Genomic DNA, 27539 nt, shown 5'->3' on the forward strand with positions numbered 1-27539 from the left:
GTATAAGCTCCTGCAATTCTTTATTTTCTGCACAGTCTGTAAAGGTTGCCACTTTTTGTTTAATAAGTTCCATAATATACTGCTAGTACTTCAGCATGTGAAAAGTACAGTTTTGTACCTATCATAAATATAAATGTTCGAGTGTTCACACTGCTGCAGTCATTACACTTGGGTTATCCTGCCATCAGGCGGTCCCGCAGTTGACCGGAGTTCCAAAGTCTTGGTCCGGCGTCGGTTGCTGTCGCTTCTTCCCTGACATCAGTGCGCCAGGGGTATATAAGATGCATCCGACGCTATTTTCTTCAGTTTTTCTTGCCCCAGATGTCAGGTGCCCCCAAGTAGGTAGGCAATACATATTGCTAACAACAAATATACATATAGAAATAAAAACAATACCTTCAGTGTTTTGTTGAGTCAGAAGGTATGGAATTTGAGGCAAAATCCATGGTGGGCCTTGAGCTAACTTCCGTAAGATAGGGTACCAGTGCTGGGGTGGCCAGTCTGGAGCAATCAGGATAATCTGTGGTTTTTCTTGTCTGGCTTTTAGGAGTACCTTTGAAAGGAGAAGCAGCGGCGGGAAGGCATAAACTTTTAGGTTTTTCCAGCTGAACAAAAGAGCATCCACTTTCCATGCCTGTTTGTGATAAGTCCTTGTGCAGAATTTTTGTAGCTGGCAATTCAGTGGGGAGGTAAAAAGATCTATGTCTGGGCATCCCCATTTTTGCGTTACCATGCTGAAGATTTGTGGATTCAATTTCCATTCGTGAGGGTCCATGATATTTCTGCTTAGATAGTCTGCCAGAGTATTTTTTTTTCCTGGCAGGAATTGTGCTTGCAGGTGAACTTGATACGTTAGTGCTGTGTTCCACAAGGTCATGGCTTGTCTGCATAGGGGATAAGAATGAGTGCCCCCTTGCTTGTTTATGTACCACATTACTGTGGTGTTATCTGTCTTTAATAATTGTCCTGGATGCAGAAGGTCCTTGAAAGCTGTTAGGGCATTTTGAACAGCCAACATCTCTTTGATTGATGTGAAGATGCATCTGGTCTGTGGTCCACTTGCCCTGAATGCATTTTCCTGCCATGTGTGCTCCCCAGGCGTAATCCGAGGCATCTGTTATCATCTGCCTGGCTGTGGATAGGGTAAAAGGCTGACCCTTGTTTAGGTGACATGCCTGTGCCCACCATCGAAACTCCTGTTGTAGGCAGGGAATCATTGGTATTACTGCTTCTAAACTGTGAGTGTTGAGTCCAAACACTTTTTAGGTACCATTGTAATTTCCTCATATGCAGTCTGACATATGGTATTAGTAGTATGCAGGATGCCATGAATCCCAGGGCCTGCAGAATTTTTCTTGCAGGGAGATGGGACTTTGTCAGTAGCTGAAAATATTGAGTTAGTTGAACTTGTCTGGCGTGAGGTAAGCCATCTGGGCCGTTGTGTTTAAGCTGGCACCCAGGAATATAATCTGTTGCGAGGTCACTAGTTTTTACTTCTTTTCGTTTAAACTGTGTACCCTAGAGAAATTAGCAACCCTTTTACCAACGCCAGATGCTGTAGAAGAATGTCCTTTGTCCCTGCTTGAATGAGGCAGTCATCCAGGTATGGATATATTTGAATTCCTTTTTGTCTGCAAAATGCAATTACTGGTGCCAGGCACTTTGTGAAGACCCTGGGCGCAGTAGATAAGCCAAAGGGCAGTGCAGAGAATTGGTAGTGCATTGTACCAGCTTTGAATCCGAGGTATCTTCTGCAATTTTGTCTGATAGGGACATGCAGGTATGCCTCTGAGGCCCAGAGTAACAACCCAAGCCTTCTTGCCTAGCATGGGTAGAAGCTGCTGTAATGTCAACATTTTGAATTTCAGAATATCCAGGTAAGTATTTAGAATTGAAAGGTCTAGTATGGGCCTCCAGGCCTTGTCCTTTCTGGGGACCAGGAAGAGTCTTGAGTAAAATCCTTGTCCTTGTTCCTGTTGTGGTACGTTTTGAATAGCTCTCATGTCCATGAGGGCTGAAATTTGTTTTTGTGCCTCTGCCCATTGATTTTGTGGCAGGTCTGGCATTCCTTTTAGCCTTGGTAAAGTATGAAAGTGGAACTTGTAACCTTGAGACACAATATTCAGAAAGTACAGTTTTGTACCTACCATAAATGTAGATGTCCGAACAAGAATGCATCTGCAGTCCTTACAAATGGGTTGTCCTGTCGTCAGGCAGCCCTTCGGTCGGCCGGATTCCAAAGTCTGGGTCTGGCCTCGGCTGGTGTCGCACCTCACCCGACGTCATAGCTGCAGTTCTTCGGGTATAAAGGCATCAGCCGACGCCATTTTCCTCAGTGTTTCTTGCCCCAGATGCCAGTTGCCCTCTTGGATAGTTAAATTTTGGATAAATGCCAATGTTTCCAAATAGTAGAAGGCAAACACAAAAAATAAGCATATATGTACATATATACAAACAAATACACCATAAGAGATCCCCCCCCAGCTAGCTATTAGATGGGCAAATACCCTAGGAATACCACAGAGGGGAAGGAGGGTGGGTAATCCTGACTGCAGATGCATTCCTGTTCGGACATCTACATTTATGGTAGGTACAAAACTGTACTATGTCCTTCAAGGATGCATTTGCAGTCCTTACAAATGGGTAGAATACCATAGCCAAACTAGGGGAGGAGGAAGAAATTATGGTGTAGTTAGGATCCCTTGCAAAACAGCAGTGGCAAACCCTGCTCGGGATCTAGAGTATAAAGGTAAGTTATAATGCTTGGCAAATGTATGCACGGAGGTCCAAGTAGCAGCCTCTATAATGTCCTTGGTAGCCACTCCTCGTAAGAAAGCTGTGGTAGTGGCTGTAGCCCTTGTAGAATGAGGCCTTATGTTCTGTGGAGTTTGCTTTCCATGGTAGGAGTAACAGAATCTAATGCAATTTCCTATCCACTTGGAGATTGTCTGTTTTGAAATTGCTTTTCCTTCCTTTCCTGTTGCATATGCTACCAGAAGCTGGTCAGTTTTTCTATTGCCCTTGGTTCTGTCCAGGTAGTAGCGCAACTGTCTATGTACATCCAAAGTATGCAGCAGTCTTTCCCCCCTGTTCTGTGGATTGGGGAAGAAGGTAGGTAGGTGGATAGCCTGGTTTAAAGACACTCTGGATACCACCTTAGGCATAAATGTAGGATTTGTTCTCATGGACACTATCTTGATGGAAGATTAGGAAGGGTTGTACTGCCATTAAAGCCTGTAGCTCAGAAACCCTTCTTGCTGAGGTAATTGCCAGCAGAAAAGCAGTTTTCCAGGATAGGTGTTGAAGATCTGCTGTTGCTGCTGGTTCAAAGGGGAGTGTCAATTTTTCTAGCACAAAGTTCAAGTCCCATGCTGGTAATGGTGGTTTCCTAGGAGGTTTTACATTTTAATTCCTCTCAGAAACTGCCTGAGTAGAGGATGAGAAGACAGGGGATCAAGCTGTATTCTGCAGAAATAGCTGATGCATGTATCTTGATGGAGGAATAGGACAGGCCTGTATGGAAAAGCTCTGCCAAATACTCCAGGATGTTGGCAATGTCTACCTTTGACACATCTTTTCCCCTTTCAGTACTCCAAATGAGAAACCTTTTCCATTTTCCTGCATAGTTCCTTCTTGTTGAGGGTCTGCGGGCCTCAAGGATAATGTCTTTAACCCTTTGGGATAAATCTGGGTCAGTTGCTCTTATGTAATGTTCCAGGCAGTCAGCTGCAGAGTTTTCAGGTTTGGATGCAGGGTGTTGTAGTTGCTCTGAGTTAACAGCAAAGGAATCAGGGGTAGTGCCCACATTTTCCCCCGAGACATGCTCCTCAGTAATGGGTACCAATGTTGTCTTGGCCAGTCTGGAGCTATCAAAATGATCCTTGGACGTTCCTCTTTGATTTTCAATAGCACCTTGTGCATCAAAGGAAGAGGTGGGAATGCATATGCTGTCAGGCCTTTCCAACTGAAGGATAGAGAGTCCACCTTCCAAGCAAGTGGGTGGTACGTCCTTGTGTAGAATTTCTTGAGCTGGTGATTGAGTGGGGATGCGAATAGGTCTATTTGTGGCAGTCCCCATTTCTTTGTGATGACCTTGAAGATGTCCGGGTGTAGCATCCATTCGTGAGCATCCGAGGTAGTTCTGCTTAATATGTCTGCTAGGATGTTTTCTTTTCCCGGTACAAAAATTGCTTGTAACTGAATGTTGTAGCTCAGAGCCATATTCCATAGATCCAGTGCCATCCGGCATAGAGGGTATGAATGAGTGCCTCCCTGTTTGTTGATGTACCACATGACTGTGGTGTTGTCTGTCCATCAACTGCCCTTCTTGGAGGAATGGTCTGAAATTCTGGATTGCTAGTTTTACTGCCAGCATTTCCTTTTGATTTATGTGCAGGTGTAGCTGATCTGGAGTCCATAAGCCTTGTATGCACTTGTCCAGCATGTGGGCCCCCCAACCGAGGTCTGAGGCGTCCGTTGTGATGGTTTGGCTTGGTTGAATGCTGTGGAAGGGCAAACCTGGGTTTGACTGGCATGCCTGAGCCCACCATAGGAACTGTTTCAGGCATGGGATTAGTGGTATTTCGGTTTCTAAGCTGTGCCTGTGTTGAGACCATAAATTCTTCAGGTACCACTGTAGCTTTCTCATATGCAGTCTGGCATGAGGGACCAGGATTATGCAGGATGCCATGAAGCCCAAGGCCTGCAGTACTTTCCTTGCTGTTAGTTTGTTCTGCTTTGTTAATGCCAAGAAGTAGAGAGGAAGTTGTTCTTGTTTTTCTGCAGTTAGGAATGCCATCTGTTTTACTGTGTCCAATTCTGCACCTAAGAAGGTTATTCTTTGGGATGGTATCAGTCTTGACTTTTTTATATTGACTGTATATCCCAGGGCTTGCAGTAAGCAAATGACTCTTTGTAAGTCTTCTGTTATTTTGTTTTTGTTGTCCGCTTGTATCAGGCAGTCGTCCAGGTATGGATATATTTGGATTCCCTGAAGCCTGCAGTGAGCGATTACTGATGCCAGGTATTTCGTGAACACTCTGGGCGCAGTAGATAAGCCAAAGGGCAATGCTGAGAATTGATAATGCTCTGATCCTGCAAGAAATCTGAGATATCTTCTGCAATTTGGTCATATGGGGACGTGCAGGCATGCCTCCTTGAGATCTAGAGTCACCAGCCAATACTCCTTGCCCAGCATGGGAAGAAGTTGCTGTAGGGTCAGCATTTTGAATTTTGGAACAATGATGAATGTGTTTAAAGCGGACAGGTCGAGAATAGGCCTCCAATTTTTCTCTTTTCTTGGTACCAGGAAGAGTCTGGAGTAAAATCCCTTTCCTTGTTCCATAGATGGCACCCTTTCCACAGCTCTCATCTTTGCTAATTGAGCTATTTGTTTTAGAGCTTCTGTCTTTTGATTTGGTGGTAGGTTTGGCATTCCTCTTTTTCTGAAGTATGGAAATGAAACCTGTAGCCTTGGTCTATAGTTTGCAAAATCCACTTGTCTCTTGTGATGTAGTGCCAGTTTTTTGAAAATAAGGCTAACTTTCCGCCTAAGGGTGCTGCTATTTGTTCCCTGGTAGGCGGTGCCAGAGCCAAGTCACTGTGATTGTCCTGTTGCAGTGGTAGTAGTTGTGTCTGTGCCTCGCTGGTTGTTACCTTGCCACTGGCGTCCCCTGTAGGCACCTCCTCTGGATTGATTTCTGCCTCTTGAACGCCTATTCCTGCCTCTCTGAGTTTTAGAGGAGTCTGGAAAGGACCAATTTTTGGAAGGCCAGTTCCTGCTAAACCTTGATGGCTGAACCTGTAAGAAATCTTTCACTGTTTGTACAGATTTTGCCTTCTCTTCCATTTTCTTCAGTACCTGTTGAGCAGGAGAATCAAATAAACTGACCTTATCCATAGGAGCATCTAATAGTTTTGCTTTAACATGATCCGGCAAGACCTGTTCTTTCAACCATGCATGCCTTCTTATAACTGTGCCAGTCATGGCTGATCTAAAGGAAGCCTCCAGTGCATCATAGCCACATTTTAAAGAATGGTTACTAACCTGCTGAATGTTATGCACCATTTCTAGAACATATTTCTTATCTAAAGAATCATCAGAGGACAGTTTCTTAGTTAACTGATCAAGCATAAACTCCTGGTATTGGATCATATGAAACTGACAGTTCAATGCCCTAGCTGAGAGAGTAGCAGAGGTGTATACTTTTTTACCCCATCTCTCTAAGGACCTGGATTCCCTTTCAGAAGGGAGAGGGTTTTAACTGAGGTCGAAGCTACTGCCTTAGGCCCCTGGGAGATCGTCTCGGATCTGCAAAGGAGCCTTGTATAAATGGTGATGTGTGTCCGGGACCCTGTAGAACCTATCGGGCTTAGCAGGGGCTGGAGGTAAAGTATCAGGAGCAGTGCAAGCATCATTAAATGCATCATCTACAACAGGAAGAACTGGAGGTATAGCTAAAGGCCTATGTTGTGGTAAATGCAAAAGGTCCTAAGCCTTTTCCTTGAATCTGAGAAATCTTGTCCCTGCCATTGGAATTGCTCTCTCATGGCATGTAAGGTTTCCCCAAAGGAAAATTCCTCTGGTGGAGAGGCAGAAGGAATCGATTCCTCAGCATCGGAGTCTTCATAAGTAGAAAAAGGAGCCTCTGGATGGTCTGTATTGTCTGTATCATCAGAAGAATCATCTGAGGACACTGGCTCAGGGGGCTCTGTTCTAGGTCTCTTTTCTGGAGGAGGTTGAGAGGCCCTGTCTGGGTGAGATTGGGATCCCCTTATTAAAGAGATGAGATCCTCTGCCAGAGTGAGCATTTGGGAACTGGAACTGGGCCTGTGAGAGGGGGTCTTAACAGGCACAGACTTAGAAGTTTTGGCTGCTTTAGCCCTGGCAAAGGCCTTTATGGACATGGCTGCAGGCGGCCTAGCAGCACCACGTGCAGGGGTTGAAACATCCAAAGGGATGGTGTCCGATAATTCTTGTGAAATCACAGTAGCAGGTTGTATTTCAGAGGCCGATTCAACCAGGTTAGAAGGGGCCTCGGTAGTAGGCATGGATTCGGCTGAAGATAGAACCGTTTGCTCGGTTTCGGCCGAAACAGAGACCCACTCTGTTTGCTTAACCGCGGTTTCAGACGAAACCGCGGACCGCGAGTGTCGGTCCTTTTCTTTGCGATTCTTAACAACTTGTGAAGTCGGAGGATCCGACGGCATTATGTACGCAAAATCAGAGCCGAAAAACTGTTCAGCAAACTCCGACCGACGTCTAAGCGTCCGTCGGTTGAAAGAAGCACAGGCTAAACAAGCTGCTACGTCGTGGTCTGGGCCTAAACAAGGTAAGCAGTAAGAGTGGAAATCTTTATGAGGTATTTGTTTCCCACAAGTTAAACAGTTATTCACTTTTTCTGACATCGGCTGAGGCAAGAAAGAGTCCCCAACGGGGTACTTAGCTTTTTAGAAGTCTTCTAAGTAGTATTCGGTAGTAGTAATCTCTGGATCTGACCGACCGGCACTTGCGAACAGCTTCTGCTTTGGGCGCCACGCGGCAAGAAAGACTGAGGAAAATGGCGTCGGCTGATGCCTTTATACCCGAACAACTGCAGCTATGACGTCGGGTGAAGTGCGACACCAGCCGAGGCCAGACCCAGACTTTGGAATCCGGCCGACCGAAGGGCTGCCTGACGACAGGACAACCCATTTGTAAGGACTGCAGATGCATCCTTGAAGGACATCCAATTTGTCTTGGGTGATTGTTTGCCAGTTTTGAGAAAAAAAGTGCTAGTTTTCCCCCTAAGGGGGCTTCCAAAAGGTAAGTGCTTGGCATACGAAGGGGAAGTCATTGTGACTGTTTCCTGTAAGGTTGAGACTTATCCTCACCTCCTTTTGGGGTTGAGGTGCCCCACTATCGTCGCCTGTTTGAGCCTTGGGGTTGAGATCTGCCTCTTGGGCATCTGTATCTGCCTCTCTGTGGCCTGACACTGGAAAGGACCAATTCTTTGTTGGCCAATTTCTGCTAAATCGAGGTGGCTGTACCTGTAAGAAATCCTTTACTGTTTGCATAGATTTAGCTTTATCCTCCATTTTCTTTAACACCTCTTCTGCCTTAACACCAAACAAGGTGGTATGCTGTAAAGGAGCATCCAATAATTTTGCCTTAACATGATCAGGTAAACTCTGTTCTTTTAACCAAGCATGTCTTTGAATCACAGAACCTGTAACTGCGGCTCTACAAGAGGCCTCTAAAGAATCAAAAAGTACAGTTTTGTACCTACCATAAGTGTAGATGTCCGAGAGGAATGCATCTGCAGTCCTTACAAATGGGTTGTCCTGTCGTCAGTCAGCCCTTCGGTCGGCCGGATTCCAAAGTCTGGGTCCGGCTTCGGCTGGTGTCGCACTTCACCCGACATCATTGCGGCAGTTTTCGGGTATAAAGGCATCAGCCAACGCCATTTTCCTCAGTGTTTCTTGCCCCAGATGCCAGGTGCCCTCTTGGTAGGCTAAATTTGGATAAATGTCAAAGTTTCCAAATAATAGAGAGCAAACACACAAAATAAACATGTATGTACATATATACAAACAAATACACCATAATAGATCCCCCCCAAGCTAGCTGAAGATTGGTACCTCAGAGGGGAAGGAGGGAGGGTAATCCTGACTGCAGATGCATTCCTCTCGGACATCTACATTTATGGTAGGTACAAAACTGTACTATGTCCTTCAAGGATGCATCTGCAGTCCTTACAAATGGGTAGAATACCATAGCTAAACTAGGGGAGGAGGAAATGAGAATAGATTATGGTGTAGTCAGGATCCCTTGCAAAACAGCAGTGGCAAAGCCAGCATGGGATCTAGAGTATAGAGGTAAGTTATAATGCTTGGCAAATGTATGCACGGAGGTCCAAGTAGCAGCCTCTATAATGTCCTTGGTAGCCACTCCTCGTAAGAAAGCTGTGGTAGTGGCTGTGGCCCTTGTGGAGTGAGGCCTGATGTTCTCTGGAGTTTTCTTTCCATGGTAGGAGTAACAGAATCTAATGCAATTTCCTATCCATTTGGAGATTGTCTGTTTAGAAATTGGTTTTCCTTCTTTTCCTGTTGCATAAGCTACCAGAAGCTGGTCAGTTTTTCTATTGTTTTTTGTCCTGTCCAGGTAGTAGCGTAATTGCCTGTGTACATCCAAGGTATGTAAAAGCTTTTCTCCCCTGTTCTGTGGATTGGGGAAGAATGTAGGAAGGTGGATAGCCTGATTTAAAGAGACTCTGGATACCACCTTAGGCATAAATGTAGGATTTGTTCTCATGGACACTGTCTTGATGGAAGATCAGGAAGGGTTGTACTGCCATTAATGCTTGTAGTTCAGAGACCCTTCTTGCTGAAGTTATTGCCAGTAGAAAGGCAGTCTTCCAGGATAAGTATTGCAAGTCTGCTGTAGCTGCTGGCTCGAAAGGCGGTAGAGTCAGTTTTTCTATCACAAAGTTCAAGTCCCATGCTGGCAATGGAGGTTTCCTGGGGGGTTTTACATTTTTAATTCCCCTCAGAAACTGTCTGAGCAGAGAATGCGAGAAGACAGGAGGATCCAAGCTGTATTGTGCTGAAATAGCTGATGCATGTATCTTGATGGAGGAATAGGACAGGCCTGTGTGGTAGAGCTCAGCCAAGTACTCCAGGATGTTGGCTATGTTCACCAGTGTCACATCTTGACCTTTTGCAGCGCTCCAGATGAGATATCTTTTCCATTTTGCTGCATAATTCTTTCTTGTTGAAGGTCTACGAGCCTCCAGGATTATGTCCTTAACCCTTTGGGATAAATTTGGGTTAATTTCTGTCATGTAATGTTCCAGGCAGTTAGTTGCAGAGTTTTTAGGCTTGGATGCAGAATGTTGTAGTTGTTCTGTCAGCAGTAATGGGATCAGTGGTAGTTTCCATATTTGTTCCCGGGACATGCTCCTCAGTAGTGGGTACCAATGTTGTCTTGGCCAGTCTGGGGCTATCAGAATGATTCTCGGACGTTCCTCTTTGATCTTGAGAAGCACCTTGTGCATCAAAGGAAGTGGTGGGAATGCGTATGCTGTCATGCCTTTCCAACTGAAGGATAGGGAGTCCACCTTCCAAGCAAGTGGGTGGTAAGTCCTTGTGCAGAATTTCTTCAACTGGTGATTGTGTGGGGATGCAAACAAGTCTATTTGTGGCAATCCCCATTTTGTTGTGATGGCTTTGAAGATGTCCGGATGCAGCATCCAGTCGTGGGCATCTGTTATAGTTCTGCTTAATGCGTCTGCTAGAATGTTTTCCTTCCCTGGAACATAAATTGCCTGTAACTGAAGGTTGTAACCCAGAGCCACATCCCATAGGTCTAGTGCCAGCCGGCATAGGGGGTATGAGTGTGTGCCTCCCTGTTTGTTGATGTACCACATAACTGTGGTGTTGTCTGTCCTTATCAACAGCTGACCTTCGTGGAGAAGAGGACTGAATGCCTGGATTGCCAATTTTACTGCCATCATTTCTTTTAGATTTATGTGCAGATGCAGTTGGTCTCGAGTCCATAGGCCTTGAATGCACTTGTCCATCATGTGTGCCCCCCAACCGAGGTCTGAGGCATCTGTCGTGATAGTTTGTCCTGGATGACTTTTGCTGAAGGGCAGTCCTGTGTTTGATTGACAGGCCTGTGCCCACCATAAGAACTCGTGTTTCAGGCATGGGATCATTGGAATTTTGGTTTCCAGGCTGTGCTTGTGCTGAGACCACAAATTCTTTAGGTACCACTGTAGCTTTCTCATATGAAGCCTGACATGAGGGACCAGAATTATGCAGGATGCCATGAAGCCTAGAGCTTGTAACACTTTTCTTGCAGTTAGATGGCTCTGTTTTGTTAATGCCAAAAAGTAGAGTGGAAGTTGCTCTTTCTTTTCTGCAGTTAGAAATGCCATTTGTTTGGATGTGTCCAGTTCTGCACCCAGAAAGGTTATTATTTGGGATGGAATCAGCCTTGACTTTTTTGAATTGACTGTGTATCCCAGGGCTTGTAGCAGGTAGGTGACTCTTTGTAAGTCTTCTGTTAATTTGTTTTTGTTGTCTGCTTGTATCAGGCAGTCGTCCAGGTAGGGATAGATTTGAATCCCCTGAAGTCTGCAATGAGCGATTACTGATGCCAGGCATTTCGTGAACACTCTGGGCGCAGTAGATAAGCCAAAGGGCAATGCTGAGAATTGATAATGCTCTGATCCTGCAAGAAATCTGAGGTATCTTCTGCAAATTGGTCTTATGGGGACGTGCAGGTATGCCTCCTTGAGATCTAGAGTTACCAGCCAAGACTCCTTGCCCAGCATGGGAAGAAGCTGCTGTAGAGTCAGCATTTTGAATTTTGGAACAATGAGGAATGTGTTTAGAGCGGACAGATCTAGAATAGGCCTCCATTTGTTTTCTTTTCTTGGTACCAGGAAGAGCCTGGAGTAAAATCCCTTCCCTTGCTCCATAGATGGTACCTTTTCCACAGCTCTCATTCTTAATAATAGAGATATTTGTTTTAGAGCTTCTGCCCTTTGAGTAGGTGGTAGGTTTGGCATTCCTCTCTTTCCTGGTAGAGTATGGAAATGGAACCTGTAACCTTGGTCTATAGTTTTCAAAATCCATTTTTCTCTTGTAATGCAGTGCCAGTTTTTTGAAAATAAGGTTAGCTTTCCGCCTAAGGGTGCTTCTTAGTTGTTCCCTGGTAGGCAGTGTCACCGCCAAGTCACTGTGATTGAGTTGTTGTAGTGGTGGTGGCTGTGTCCGTGCCTCGCTGGTTGTTACCCTGCCACTGGCGACCCCTGTAGGCACCTCTGGATTGGTTTCTGCCTCTAGAGCGCCTATTCCTGCCTCTATGTGCCTTAGAGGACTCCGGAAAGTACCAATTCTTGGAGGGCCAATTCCTGCTAAACCTTGGAGGATGAACTTGTAAGAAATCTTTTACTGTTTGCACAGATTTTGCTTTCTCTTCCATCTTTGAGAACCTGCTGTGCGGGGGCACCAAATAAATTGACCTTGTCCATAGGTGCATCCAAAAGCTTAGATTTGATATGGTCTGGTAATGCCTGTTCTTTCAACCATGCATGCCTCCTGATAACTGTGCCCGTCATGGCTGATCTAAAGGAAGCCTCCAGTGCATCATAGCCACATTTTAAAGAATGGTTACTAACCTGCTGAATGTTATGTAACATTTCTTGAACATACCTTTTATCTAAAGATTCTTCAGGGGACAGCTTTTTAGTCAACTGGTCAAGCATAAACTCTTGATATTGAATCATATGAAATTGGCAATTCAAAGCTCTAGCTGACAAGGTAGCAGAGGTGTAAACTTTTTTACCCCATCTCTCTAAGGACCTGGAATCCCTTTCAGAGGGGAGGGGGTTTTTAGAAGTAGCAGCTGCTACAGCTTTAGGGCCCTGGGAGATACTCTGGATCTGCAAAAGGGGCCTTATATAAGTGGTGATGAGTGTCCGGGACCCTGTAGTACCTATCTGGTTTAGCAGGAGCCGGAGGTAAGGTATCAGGAGAAGTGCAAGCATCATTAAATGCATCATCAACAACAGATAGAACTGGAGGGATAGCTAAAGGCCTATGCTGTGGTAAGTGTAGAAAGGTCCCAAGCCTTTTTCTTGAGTCTGAGAAATCTTGGCCCTGCCACTGGAATTGTTCCCTCATAGCATGTAAGGTTTCCCCAAAGGAAAATTCCTCAGGAGGAGAGGCTGAAGGGATGGACTCCTCAGCATCGGAGTCTTCGTAAGGAGAATAAGAAGCCTCAGGAGGATCAGAATGTATTGAATCATCAGAAGAATCATCTGTGGCTACTGGCTCAGGGGGCTCTGCTCTAGGCCTCTTTTCTGGAGGAGGGAGAGGCCCTGTCTGGATGAGGCTGGGATCCACGGATTAAAGTGATGAGATCCTGTGCCAAGGAAAGCATATGGGAGCTGGTGCTGGGCCTGTGAGAGGGGGGCTTGGCAGGCACTGGCTTGGAAGTTTTGGCTGCTTTAGCCCTGGCAAAGGCCTTAATAGACATAGCTGGAGGAGGCCTAGCAGCTCCACGTGCAGGAGTAGAAATATCTAGTGGAATGGTGTCTGATAAATCCTGAGAAATCGCAGCAGAAGGCTGGATTTCAGAAGCCGTTTCTACCAGAATGGAGGAGGCCTCGGTAGAAGGCAAGTTGTCGGCTGAAGAAAGAACCGCTAGCTCGGTTTCGGCCGAAACCGAGACACTCGCGGATTGCTTGGCCGTGGTTTCAGCCGAAACCGTGGACCGCGAGTGTCAGTCCTTTTCTTTGCGTTTTTTAGTTATTTGCGTAGTCGGAGGATCCGACGGCATAATGTAGGCAAAATCGGAGCCGAAAATCTGTTCAGCAAAGTCCGAGCGACGTCTCAGCGTCCGCCGGTTAAAAGAAGCACAGGCTAGACAAGCTGCTACGTCGTGGTCTGGGCCTAAACAATGTATACAATAGGAGTGGAAATCTTTATGAGGTATTTGTTTCCCACAAGATAAACAGTTATTAACTTTCTCTGACATCGGCTGAGGCAAGAAAGAGTCCCCAACGGGGTACTTAGCTTTATAGAAGTCTTCGAAGTAGTATTCGGTAGAAGTAATCTCTGGATCTGACCGACCGGCACTTGCGAACTGCTTCTGCTTCGGGCGCCACGCGGCAAGAAAGACTAAGGAAAATGGTGTCGGCTGATGCCTTTATACCCGAAAACTGACGCAATGACGTTGGGTGAAGTGCGACACCAGCCGAAGCCGGACCCAGACTTTGGAATCCGGCCGACCGAAGGGCTGCCTGACGTCAGGACAACCCATTTGTAAGGACTGCAGATGCATCCTTGAAGGACATCCACATTGCAGAGTATGTTTTCCCACCTGTTCAACTGCATGCAATAAATCCTGCACTTCTTTACAATCAGGAGCTTCTGAGCTTGCAAGCATTTTCTGTTTTAACTGAGCCATTAAATATTGTTGGTACTTAAGCATGTGAAACTGGCAATTTAAAGCTCTTACTGCTAAAGTTGCAGAAGTGTATACTTTCTTCCCCCATCTATTCAAAGCTCTGGAATCTGTCAAAGGGTACTGGATTTTTTGCAATGGAAGCCTTAACCCCTTTTGGGCCCTGGGAAATAGTTTCTGGATCAGCCGAAGGGCTTTTATAAAGAAACTTGTGAGAGTCAAGGACTCTAATATCTATCTGGTTTGGCTGGAGCAGGGGGCAAAGAATCAGGAGATAAGCTGGATTCAGAGAACACATCATCCAAAATATCTAGCACAGGCGGAATAGCCAAGGGCCTGTGCTGAGGCAATAAAAGGAAATCCCTGAGCCTTTTCTTGGATTCTGATTAATCCTGACTTTCCCAATGTAAATGCTCCTTCATGGTATGTAAAGTTTCCCCAAAAGAATAATCCTCAGGAGGAGAGGCTGAAGGGATAGATTCTTCAGCATCAGAGTCCTCATATGGGGGTAGAGAGTATCCCTGGTCTGAAGAGGAATCAGAGGAAATGGAAACCTGATCAAAGGAATCATAGTTTGTATCCTGCCTAGGCCTTTTCTCAGGAGGGGGATGGGAACCCCTGATTAGAGTAATGAGGTCTTCGGTCATTTTAAGCATCTGTTTCTTAGGCATGGAGGACTGTCCAGGAGAATGCTGTACTTGTTTCTTTGTCTTTAATGGTACTTTTGTCTTGGCTGTTGTTTTAATGGTAAGTTGTGAAGGTCTGAAAACACCATCAGAAGCCAATGCCTGCTCAGCGGCTCAGGACCCATCTGAGGGATTAGTTTCCGTAAGCCCAATACCTTGAGTTTCCAGAGGCCTAGTTGTCTCCACATGGGAGTCGGAGGCGGCCTGTGGCTCTGAGGTAGCGGGTGTCAGGGGCTGCGAAAGCGCCTCACTGAGAACCGGCGATTGGCCTAGAAGAGGTTTTGTCAGTTTTGGACCTCAGATGCCTGTCTTCATCCTTGTCCTTGCGTTTTTTCGGTATTGCGGTCGTCCGACGGCATAGTATAATTGAACCTTCAGCCAAAGTAGTGCAAAGCAAAATCAAAACGTCTTTTTATAGTGAGTTTGTTAAATCTAGCACAAAACCAACCACTAGTGACGTCGTGATCAGGACCTAGGCATGGAATACAGTAAGAGTGGAAGTCCTTAAGAGGTATTTGCTTCCCACAAGAAATACAATTATTAACTTTTTCTGACATCGGTCTGAGGCAAGAAAAAAAGTTTCCCCAATGGGGTACTTAGCTTTATTGAAGACTTCGGATCTGAAATTCGACTTCGAAAATCTCAGGAGTCGGCAGACCGGCACTTGCGAACCGCTTCTGCTTCGGGCACCGCGTGGCAAGACAGACTGAAGAAAATGGCGTCGGATGCATCTTATACACCCCTGGTGCACTGACGTCAGTGTAGAAGCGACAGCAACCGACGCCGGACCAAGACTTTGGAACTCTGGCCGACTGTGGGACTGCCTGACAGCAGGATAACTCAAGTGTAATGACTGCAGCAGTGTAACACGATGAACATCTACCAATTCAATGGCCTGATAGCAAGAGTTACAGAGGTATATATATCTTCTCACCCAATCTGTCCAAAGTTCGGAAATCCCTGTCCGAAGAGGTGGGATTCTTGGCTGTAGCAGCCTTGATACCTTTAGGCCCCTGGGAAATTATCTCTGGGTCAGCAGTAGGATTCTTGAAAAGAAATTTGCGAGTTTCAGGTGCTCTGTAGTACCTGTCTGGTTTCCTAGGGGCAGGAGGTGAATTGCCAGGAGTAAGACTGGATTCCATAAAAACAAAACATCCAGGACAGGGGGTATTGCTAAAGGCCTGTGCTGAGGCAACTCTAGGAATTCTGAGTCCCTTTCTGGACTGAGGATAGTCTTGGCATTCCCAGTGGAAATGCTCTCTTAAGGTATGCAAGGTTTCACCAAGTGACATGGAAGCAGGTGCATGCATTTTTATAGTTTGTTTTCTAGGCATAGGGCATACTCTGGGCCTAAGAAACTTGGTGGTTTTGATTAAAAAAGAAGCCATTGGTTTGAGTCGAACATCGGTTGAGCAAAGAACCGTCTCGGAAGCCGGTGCCTGCCCAGCAGCTCTGGACCCATCCAAGACAGACAGCCACAGGTTTCATAGTCTTACAGTCTCGCGGCATACCAGACTCAGAATGGGTCTCTGTAGATGCCTGTGAATCCACTGAACCGGGCATCAGGGGCTACGAAAGCACCTCACCGAGTACCGGCGGACTGGCAACTACCTTAACAGATGCTTTGTTGTCAGCTTTGGACATATGCGGTCTGTCTCTGTCTTTATCCTTACTTGTTTCAAAATATCGGTAGTCGGATGGCTTACCGAATCCATTTCAGAATACGGAGATAGCGAGCGAAAGTTTAGCGACAGAGCCCGACGAATGGTTCGGGCATTAAACAAGGCACAAAAAACTACAGCGAGGTACTTCGTTGTCTGGGCCTAAACAGGTGATGCAGTAAGAATGAAAATCTGAGGCATTTGCTTTTCACAGGCAAGACAATTGTTAACTTTTTCTGACATCGGTTAGAGCAAAAAAAAAAGGATCCCCAACGAGATTACTTAGCTTTAGAAGACTTCAGGATTACTCAATTCGTAAACGAAAATTCAGGTAGTGGCCGACCGGCACTTGCGATCTGCTTCTGCTTCGGGCTCCTCGGCAAGAAAGACTGATGTAATGGCATTGGCTGCCTGTTTTTAAAACCCTGATGTCAGTCTTGGAGCGACAGCATCCTAAGTCTTTGGTATCGGGCCGACTGAGGGTACCTGCAGGCAGATAAAACCCAAGTGTGAGGACTGCAACAGTGAAACACGAAGAACATCAGGTGTTCCGAGTGGATACCAGAGAAATATCTGGTGCCTTAAGTGCCCATGGGTATATACTCTTATACCACCCTCCAGTCACAATACTATCAGAAGGATAATGGCCTTGAGCTCTTGTTTACAAAATCTTTACAACTTGGTTTAGAGAATTAAGACCTATAAACTGGTTTATGCTGTCCACTGCTGGGACCAAGAATCTGAAATGACCTCTGGTGATTGGTTATGCTTTTAAACAGTCTGCAGACTGATCACCTAGTATTTGCCTATGAACCTATTAACTCATTCCCAGAGTCATTTTAAGATGATTTTAAATCAAAAAAACCTGCTGGCTAAAGTGGCCAAGCCTTCTGTCAGCTGCGCATCAGCAGGTGAAGTTCTACATATGGTCATGCAGGAAAGGTGAATGAGCAGTCTATGAAGATTATGCCTCAGATACAGGAATCAGTTACCCTTAACCACTGTTCTTGGGATTGAGCAAATCTTCCTAACAAGGAGCTGGGCAGGAGGAAATTTGAAATCCTATCCAAAATGTCACCCCAGAAAGGGAACCTAGAGCCTTGCGAGCACTGCTCCCTTGCACACTATCCCTCTTTTCTTCCTAAAGGTCTCCCCCTCTGCTTGCAGTTTTGGAAGTCATTTGAAAAGCAGTCTGCATACATGATTCCAGGAAAAAAAGGAAGAATGTCTCAACCTTGCTACCTCAAAGTCAAAAGTAACTATTGTCAATTGTTTGTTGCCTGTTGCCTTCTTTCCAATCTCCAAGACCTGCTTGAGCCAGCCCCATGTGAAAAGACAGACCTGGTTTACAGAAGCATTCAGTAGCTTGAACCTTGCATATTCATGGAAGAACAGTGCTCATCTAGGAATAATGTCCAAGAGAAGTTACAGTAGAAATTTCTAACACAGTAGCTTACTGCACCACATGCACAAGTAATCAAATAGGTAGTGACAACACATCCTTAGACATATAACCTTGTTCCTGACCTCACTCTTGACAAAAGTTGCTCAGTTTTCTTAACAGGCCCACTTGATAAACAGGCCTGGTTAATGGCCATGATGGCAGAGGAAAATACTCCCCAGGGACAGTTTTAAAAATCAGTTTCTAGAAGAGTTATTGTATGGCTTCTAAGGTACTATGAAAGTGACAAAAAAGTGTTGTCTTTTGTAGTATCAGGGGTTGTAAAACATTAGGCATTTCAGCACCAAAATTTGAGAGAGGACTGAGGAAAAAACAGTATTGCTAAACCATCAAAATAGCTCAGGACCGCAGAGTATTGCCAGTGGTTAAAGTTCTTCCCTCAAACTGCACATCTTTCTCAGGAGGAGACTACCTCTGCTCCAGCGAGTTTCTTAAAGTCTTGGGAATGGGAACCAAAAAAAGTTTCACTACGAATACTATACTTAATCTGGTACACGCAAAACATTGATTTGCTCTTCTTGCACTTTGATCTGTGACTCAGATGTTTAAAGTGAGAAGTTCTCTTCCCATTTTTTTGTTTTGGAAAAGGAATGTGCCAAGACCTGCAACAAATTCAAGTTCAGTTGCTGCTTTAGCTTTAAAAAAGCTCCCACAGCACACACATTTCTGTAAGAATGCTTTGTAATCAAAGGACAATTATGATGAAATGCATCAGCCAGGATAGTGTTACGAAGAATGGGAAGAAAAAAGATGGAAGGTAGAGCAACTTAAGGTGCAACATGAATTTGTATGCTGCCCTTCTCTAAAGTGCTATGGTCTTTACCATCCATACCAGTCTCACCTTCACCCAACTCCTGGTTGGTAAGCCAAGTACAATGTCATCAGCTGGTGGTAGTGGTGATGGGGCAAAATGACTCCTTGCATCTTAAAGGTCATGCCTGACCAAGTCACAACTAACGTTATGCCCTTTGGTACCAACAACCACTGATCAATAAACTGAAGAGCACACACAATGGCCAGTATGCTTTGAACTTGCTAGGGATTCTAGATTGCTCTTCCTGCTTTCTCAACTTTTAGCTTACTGCATTAGCATCTTTATTACACACTTCTGCAGACACAAGCTGCTCTATTTTAGTGCCCCCACCCCCCAGCAAACCCAGTCCTCATACTACAAAATTCACATAGAAAGCTCCTCTATTTTCTAAACTTTTCCAAAGTAATACAAGTACAATAGGAATTAGTGATGAGGAATTTGCCTATGTGCTCAGTGATAAGTCAAGAGGGTAATGATAATTTAGTTAAAAAATTAGCCAGGAATATTTAACTTCCCTTCAGTCAAGTTTGGTGGCATACAGGAGAGAAGCTCTGACTAACAATTATGATCCATGTTCGGTTAGTGGATATGAACGTTGGAAGCATGAAGGCAATGCACCCCCACCCCCCCAAACCCACCCAGAGGGCAGCTCAACCCCAAATAGACAGTACCACCTACACCAGTATGGGTGGTACTGCAGCAAAGTTGGGGATGCAAAAGTCAGGCTCTTGGGCTGTCAAGTGGCACAGTGTACTGCAGATAGGAAATGGTATGCATGTGGAAGCTGCCTCACCCAACAGGGACCAACAATGTAGGCTCTTTAGGCAGTACACCAAACCACATCAAGAACAGCAAAATTGTGAACAGAAAAAACTCCACATCAGCTGGATAAATAGTGGTGTAAAATCTCAACAATAGATGTCTCTCTTCTCTGTTGCAGTATTCTCATTAGGAAGTTTCTCTGCTGTAGGCAAGCAAATGTCAGCCAGTAAACAAAAGTTTTACTACTGTAAGATGAATGTTATGTCGCATGTAGACTGCTCTTGTACAGACTTAAAAGTGACGCACGCACCAACCTCAGAAAGTAGTTGTGTACACTTAAATGCAGATGTTCGAGTGTATTCACTGTTGCAGTCATTACATTTGGGTAATCTGCTGGCAGGTTGCCCTCAGTCGGCCTGAATTCCAAAGTCTTGGGTCCTGTGCCAGTTGCTGTCTACTCTTCCATGACGGGTAACCTGGACTGCAACAGTGAATACACTCGAACATCTATATTTATGGTAATTGTACACAACTGTACTTTGTTCTTTATGTTTCACTGTTGCAGTCATTATATTTGGGTAGAATCCCAAAGCTATGGTTGGGAGGCTGGAGCTAAACAGCATTAGGTGCGGCTATAAGGTGCTGCAGAACTACAGTGGCAAAGCCTGCCCTGGACTTAAGAGTAGAGGCAAATGATAATGCTTTGTAAAGGTGTGAACAGAACTCCAAGTAGCAGCCTCTAGAACGTCTTTGGTTGGTATTCCCCTGAGAAAGGCTGCTGAAGTAGCTGCAGCTCTGGAGGAATGAGACCTAATGCCCTTGGGCACAGGTTTGCCATGGTGTAAGTAGCAGAAACTAATGCAGTGGCTTATCCACTTTGAAATAGTCTGCTTTGAAATCGCCATTCCTTCTAATCCTGCAGCATATGCCACTAGTAATTGCTCAGTTTTTCTTAAGAGCTTTAGTCCTGCTCAAGTAGAATCTTAGCTGTCTGTGTACGTCCAAGGAATGCAGAATTCTCTCCCCCTTGTTCTGCGGATTTGGATAAAAGGTTGGCAGATGAATAGTTTGGTTAAGGACCACAATGGAAACCACCTTAGGCATAAATGAAGGATTTGTCCTCAGAGACACCCTGTCTGGGTAAAATAAGATAAAAGGCTCCACAGCCATTAGGGCCGGTAGCTCTGAGACTCTTCTTGCTGAAGTAATTGCTAGTAGCAGGGCTGTTTTCCATGATAAGAACTTTATATCAGCAGTAGCAGATGGTTCAAATGCAGGCAGGGTGATCTTTTCCAACACATAATCAAGGTCCATTGCAGGTATTGGCGATTTCTTGGAGGCCTTACATTTTTGGCTCCTCTAAGATACTGCTCTAGTAAAGGACGAGAAAAAGACTGGTGACTCTGTATTGTAATGAGCCAAAATGGCAGAGGCATGGATTTTAATTGATGAGAAAGATAGGCCTTTGTCAAGCATTTCAGTCAAGTATTGTAATATCCGAGGAATATTTGATTCTGCTGTATCAGTTCCTTGTGCTTGACTGCAAGCACAGAATCTCTTCCATTTATCAGCATAAGATTTTCTAGTACTAGGCCTTCTGGCTTCCAAAATGACATCCATCACAGCTTTACTGAGAGTTGTTTGTCTAGCTACATGATCAGTCATGCTGCCAGGTTCAGTGTCAGGAGTTGATTGTGCAGGATCTGATTGTTTTGCTGGGACAGTAGTTGAGGTCTTTGATTTAAGGTCCAAGCCGGGTATTGAGACAAGTTCCTTAGGAATGGGTACCAGTATTGGCGGGGCCTGTCTGGGGCAATCAGTATCACCTTTGGTTTCTCTTGTCTGACTTTTAGTAGGACCCTGGGAAGAGGAGGCACAGGAGGAAAAGCGTAAAATGATAGGTTTTTCCAACTGAAGGATAGGGCGTCCTCTTTCCATGCTTGTCTGTGAATTCCTTGTGCAGAATTTTTCAATTGATAATTTTGAGAGGCAAATAGATCTATGTCCGGGTTCCCCCATCTCTATCATGCTGAAGACTTATGGATCTAGTTTCCACTCGTGAGGGTCCATAAGGTTTCTGCTTAAATCGTCTGCCAGAGTATTTTGTTTTCCTGGCAGGAATTGAGCTTGAAGACATATTTGGTAAGTCAAAGCTGTGTCCCACAATGCCATGGCTAATCTGCAAAGGGGGTATATGAGTGTGGGCCTCCCTGCTTGTTTATATACCACATAACCGTAGTGTTGCCCGTTCATCAGTAGTTGTCCTGGATCAAGTCAGTCCTTGAAGGCCGTCAGGACATTTTGAACAGCTAGCATCTCTTTTTGGTTGACATGTAGATGCATTTGTTTTGGGGTCCATTTGCCCTGAATGCATCTTCCCGCCATGTGGGCCCCCAGGCATAATCTGATGCATCTGTTAAGGTTTGGCAGGCAGGGGGTAGAGTGAAGGCCTGTCACATGTTTTGGTGACATGCCTTTGCCCACCACAGAAACTCCTGTTGTAGGCAGGGAATGAGAGGAATCATTGTTTCCAGACTGTGACAATATTGACCCCATAAACATTTTAGGTACCACTGAAGTTTCCTCATATGCAGTCTTGCATATGGAATCAGTAGGATGCAGGATGCCATGAAGCCCAAAGCCTGCAGAGTTTGTCTTGCAGATAACTGCAGTTTTGTTGCCATCAGTTTGAAGTAGTCAGTTGCCTTTGTCTGGCGTGAGGTAAGCCATCTGGGCAGTTGTATTCAAGCTTGCACCCAGGAATGTTCTCTTTTGAGAGGGTACCAGTTGTGATTTCTTTTTGTTTATTGTGTACCCTAGACATGTTAGAAGCCTTTGCACAAACACCAGGTGTTGAAGAAGAATGTCCTTGTTCTCTGCTTGAATGAGAAAGTTGTCCAAGTAAGGATATATTTGTATACTTTGTCTGCAAAAAGCAATTACTGGTGCCAGACACTTTGTAAAGACCATGAGCGCAGTAGATAAGCCAAAGGGCAGTGCAGAGAATTGGTAATGCATTCGTCCAGCCTTGAATCTGAGGTGTCTTCTGCACGATTGCCTTATTGGGATGTGCAGGTATGTCTCTTAGGTCTAATGTCACCAGCCAAGCATTCTCGCCCAGCATGGGCAGAAGCTGCTGCAAAGTATGCCCAGGTACGTGTTCAAAATCGATAAATCCAGTATTGGCCGCCAGGCCTTGTCCTTTCTGGGTACCAAGAACAGTCGAGTAAAAACTTTGTCCTTTTTCTTGTTCTGGTACTGGCGGAAGGGCCCCCATATCCATGAGGGATGTAACCTGTTTTTCTGCCTCTGCCCATTGATTTTTTGGCAGATTCTGGCCAACCGTTTGCCATTGGCAGAGTACGGAAACGGAATCTGTATCCCTGTGATACTATGCTTAGCACCCACTTGTCCTGGGTTAACTGCCAATTTTGAGCAAAATGTGCTAATTTTCCCGCCAAGGGTGCAGCCAAAAGGTAAGAGCTTGGTGAAGGCAGAAGGAAGTCATTGGGACTGTTTTCTGTAGATTTGCACTTTATCTCCTCCAGATTTGGAGGTAGAAGCGCCCCGTTGCTTTGACCTGTAAGAATCTTGCGCCTGGTATCTGGAACCCCCTTAGGGGGTCTGGATTTGCCCCTTTGAGCTCTGTCTGACACAGGGAAGGACCAATTTTTTGTAGGTCAGTGTCTACTGAATCTTGGTGGCTGCACTTGTAAAAAGTCTTTTACAGTTTGCATAGACTTAGCTTTGTCTTCCATTTTCTTTAAAACCTCTTCTGCCTTAATCCCAGAGTATCATGCTGTAAAGGTTCATCCAGTAATTTAGCGTCAACATGATCAGGCAAATTTTGCTCTTTTAGCCAGGCATGCCTCCTAATCACAGATCCAGTAACTGCGGCCCTGCAGGAGGCCTCTAAGGCATCAAAACCACATTCCAAAGTATGCTTTCCAACTTGTTCAGCCGCATGCAATAATTCCTGCAATTCTTTATTTTCTGCACATTAAAAAATCAACATTTTCTGTTTCAGCAAACCCACAACATGTTGTTGATACTTGAGCATATGAAACTGGCAGTTTAGGGCCCTAACTGCCAAGGTTGCAGATATATAAACCTTTTATCCCCATCTATCCAGTGCCCTTGAATCTCTGTCAGAGGGGGTAGGATTTTTTTGCTGTAGAGGCCTTAACTCCCTTTGGACCCTGTAGTTTCAGGATCAGCAGCAGGGTTTCTAAATAAAAAGTCAGGGACCCTGTAATATCTGTCAGGCTTGCTGAGAGCTGGAGGTAAGTAGTCAGGGGTCAAGCTTGACTCCGAAAAAGTACAGTTTTGTACCTACCATAAATGTAGATGTTCGAAGATCCACATTGCTGCAGTCCTTACATATGGGTAGTCCGCTGTCCTCGGTCGGCCCGAATACCAAAGTATTAGGCTGACGTCAGTCAAGGCGCTTAAAACTGACATCAGGACGTCAGGGTACAAAAGCGCATGACCGACGTCATTTCCTCAGTCTTTTCTTGCCCCAGATGTCAGAAGGCCCTAACAAGACAGGCCAAAGCCAAAAACCAGCAAAACCCAACCAACCACCCGTGCACTAACCATATTTACAATATGTACAACACAAACCACACCACCACCTTCAACAACAGAGGGAAGGAGGGAGGGTAATTGGACTGCAGCAATGTGGATCTTGAACATCTACATTTATGGTAGGTACAAAACTGTACTATGTTCTTCATCTCACATTGCTGCAGTCCTTACATATGGGTAGAATCCCAAAGCAGAGGAAAGGGAGGATGGCAAAACTATAAAGCATTAGGAGCTGCCAACATGCCTTGTAAAATTGCAGTTGCAAATCCAGCCCTAGATTTAGAGTAAAGTGGAAGGTGGTAATGCTTAGAGAAAGTATGCACTGAACTCCAAGTAGCTGCTTCCAAAATATCTGTAGTAGCCACCCCCCTTAAAAAAGCTGTAGAAGTGGCAGTAGCCCTAGTGGAATGAGGCCTAATCCCAGCTGGAATCTCCTTACCATGATGGGAATAACAGAAAGCAATACAAAAACCAATCCACTTAGAAATAGTTTGTTTTGAAACAGGTCTGCCCTGAGAACCCAAAGCAAAAGAAACAACTGCTGAGACTGCCTAAACCCTTTAGTTCTGCTCAAATAATATCGCAACTGTCTGTGTATATCCAAAGTGTGCAAAATCTTTTCCCCTTTATTTTGGGGGTTTGCATAAAAAGTAGGCAAATGAATAGTTTGGTTTAAAGCCACACTAGAAACCACTTTAGGCATAAAAGAAGGGTTAGTACGCAAAGACACCCTATCCTTGTGGAAAATTAAGGCAGGCTCAACTGCTATAAGGGCCTGTAATTCAGAAACCCTTCTCGCAGAGGTAATGGCCAACAAAAAAGCAGTCTTCCAAGATAAATATTTCAACTCTGCCGATGGTGCAGGCTCAAAAGGTTGTAGAGTGAGTTTCTCCAACACAAAATTGAGATCCCAAGCAGGAGTAGGAGCTCTACGTGGGGGTCTTATATTCTTTGCCCCTCTAAGGAATTGCTTAAACAAAGGCTGAGAAAATAATGGTGGGTCACAGTCATAGTGAGCAGAGATTGCTGCAGCATGAACCTTTATAGAAGAGAAGGACAAACCTTTGTCCAATAACTCAGTAAGGTATTGAAGCGCCACACTTAAATTAGGTTTAGAAACATCAAAGTCCTTTGCTGTACTCCAAAATAAAAATCTCCTCCATTTATCTGCGTAAACTTTCCTTGTACTAGGCCTTCTGGCCTCCAAAATAACATTCAAAACTTGTTGTGGAAGCTGAGACCCTCCAGGGTTTAAACCAGAATATGCCAGGCTGTCAGATGAAGAGAATGAAGTTTGACATTGAGTAAATGACCGTTCTCCTGAGACAGCAGGTGAGGAATTGAAGGCAAAGGCCATGGAGGCTCCTGTACCAGACTTCTCAGTAATGGGTACCAGTGCTGTCGAGGCCAATCTGGAGCTATTAAAATCATGTTTGGCTTGTCCTGTCTGACCTTCAGCAGTACCTTTGGGAGGAGAGGCAGAGGTGGAAAGGCATACACGTGAAGATTGCTCCAATTGAATGAGAGAGCATCCACTTTCCAAGCTGAGGGATGAAACCTTTTTGTGCAAAACTTTGGCAGCTGGTAATTTAGTGGAGAAGCGAACAGATCTATGTCTGGAGTTCCCCATAACACTGTCAACCTCTGGAATACATGAGGATCCAATTTCCACTCGTGGGGATCCATAATTTGTCTGCTCAACACATCTGCTAAGGAGTTCTGTGCTCCTGGCAGAAACCTTGCCTGAAGATTTAGCTGTAAACTGAGAGCAGTCTCCCACAAAATCATTGCTTGTCTGCATAGAGGATAAGAATGCGTTCCCCTTGCTTGTTGATGTACCACATGACAGTTGTGTTGTCTGTTTGAATCAACACCTGCCCTGGAAGAAGTAAATCCTTGAAAGCTATCAATGCAAATTGGACTGCTAACATCTCCTTCAAGTTGATATGTAGATGTTGAAGTCTGGCAGGCCACGTGTCTTGTATCCATTTTCCATTTAGATGAGCTCCCAAGCTTTGTCTGAGGCATCTGTCGTTAAAATCTGACTCGCCTCTGGCCGGGTCACAGAGTCCCTTGTTTAGGTGACATTCCTGAGCCCACCACAAAAATTCCTTTTGAATGCAAGGTATTATTTGAATGACAGTGTCCAAATTTTGGCAGTGCTGTGTCCATACATTCTTGAGATACCATTGTAGCTTCCTCATATGCAGTTTGGCATTGGGAAGTACCAGAATACAAGATGCCATGAACCCCAAGGCTTGAAGGACTGTCCTTGCAGTCAGCCTGGACTGATGAGACAACTGGTGGAAGTAAAGAGAAAGATTCTTTTGTTTGTCCGGGGTCAAAAAGGCCATCTGGGATGCTGTATTGAGTCTCACACCCAGAAAGCACATGTCCTGAGAGGGTACTAGGACTGGACTATTTCGTTCACAGAATACCCCAGGCATCTTAGCACTGCCATCACATACTGTAAATGATGAAGAAGTTCGTCCTTTTCTTGGGCCAGTATCAGGCAATCGTCCAAATAAGGATAGATCTGTATTCCTCTTAGCCTGAAGAAAGCTACCACTGGAGCCAGAACCTTCGTGAACACTCTGGGCGCAGTAGATAAGCCAAAGGACAATGCAGAGAACAGATAATGTGAAGTCCCAGCCCGAAAACGCAGATACTTCCTGCAACTGGGCCTGATAGGAACATGAAGGTAAGCCTCTTTGAGATCCAGAGTCACCATCCAGTGATCTTTGCCCAGCAGAGGTAAAAGCTGTTGTAACGTTAACATTTTGAACTTGGGAATGTCCAGATATGTGTTGAGGATGGATAAATCCAAAATTGGTCTCCACGTGTTTCCCTTCTTTGGTACTAGAAACAGGCGAGAATAAAATCCTAGGCCCACTTCTGGCAGAGGAACCGTTTGTATGGCCCCTATTTGAAGTAGTAGAGAAATTTGTTTGCGAGCCTCTAGTCTTTGCTGAGGAGGAACGTCCGGCATGCCTTTGAAAGGAGGCAAGGTATGGAAATAAAACTTGTAACCCTGGTGTATGATATCCAATACCCATTTGTCTTGGGTAATCAACATCCAATTTTCCTTGAAGAGTGCTAACCTTCCTCCCAAAGGTGCTGCCAGGCAAGAAGGATCTGGCAGCTGAAAAAGTAGGTCATTGGGCCTGTTTACGAAAGGACTGGCCCCTGCCCTCACGCGAAGATTGTGCAGGTGAACTCCCTGTTCTAGGCCTGAAAGAACTCTGAGCTCTGCCCCTACCACGTCTAGATCTACCCCTAGACTGAGAATCATAAGAAGGATACGTCCACCCCTTAGCAGGCCAATTCCTACTAAACTGGAGGCTGAACTTGCAAAAATCTTTAACAGCCTGCATAGACTTAGCCTTGTCTTCCATTTTCTTCAAGACTGATTCCACAGGTGAACCAAACAACACATCAGACTGCAAAGGAGCATCCAAAATCCTTATCTTAACATGGTCAGATAAATTCTGATCCTTTAACCAGGCGTGCCTGCGAAGAACTGAGCCAGTGGCAGCCACCCTAGACGAGGCCTGCACAGCATCAAAACCACACTGTAATGAATGCTTACCCACTTGTTCAGAGACATGCA

General features: G+C 45.1%; 1 protein-coding gene across 3 annotated transcripts in view; it reads right to left on the reverse strand.

The window, feature by feature from the left end:
• SMAD1 (SMAD family member 1) overlaps positions 1-27539 on the reverse strand; it is a 1397665-nt gene that overhangs the window by 403567 nt on the left and 966559 nt on the right. The window lies entirely within an intron of this gene.

Source organism: Protopterus annectens, chromosome 2.part1, assembly GCF_019279795.1.
Source record: "Protopterus annectens isolate FY-2018-M chromosome 2.part1, PAN1.0, whole genome shotgun sequence".
Lineage (NCBI taxonomy): Eukaryota > Metazoa > Chordata > Ceratodontiformes > Protopteridae > Protopterus > Protopterus annectens.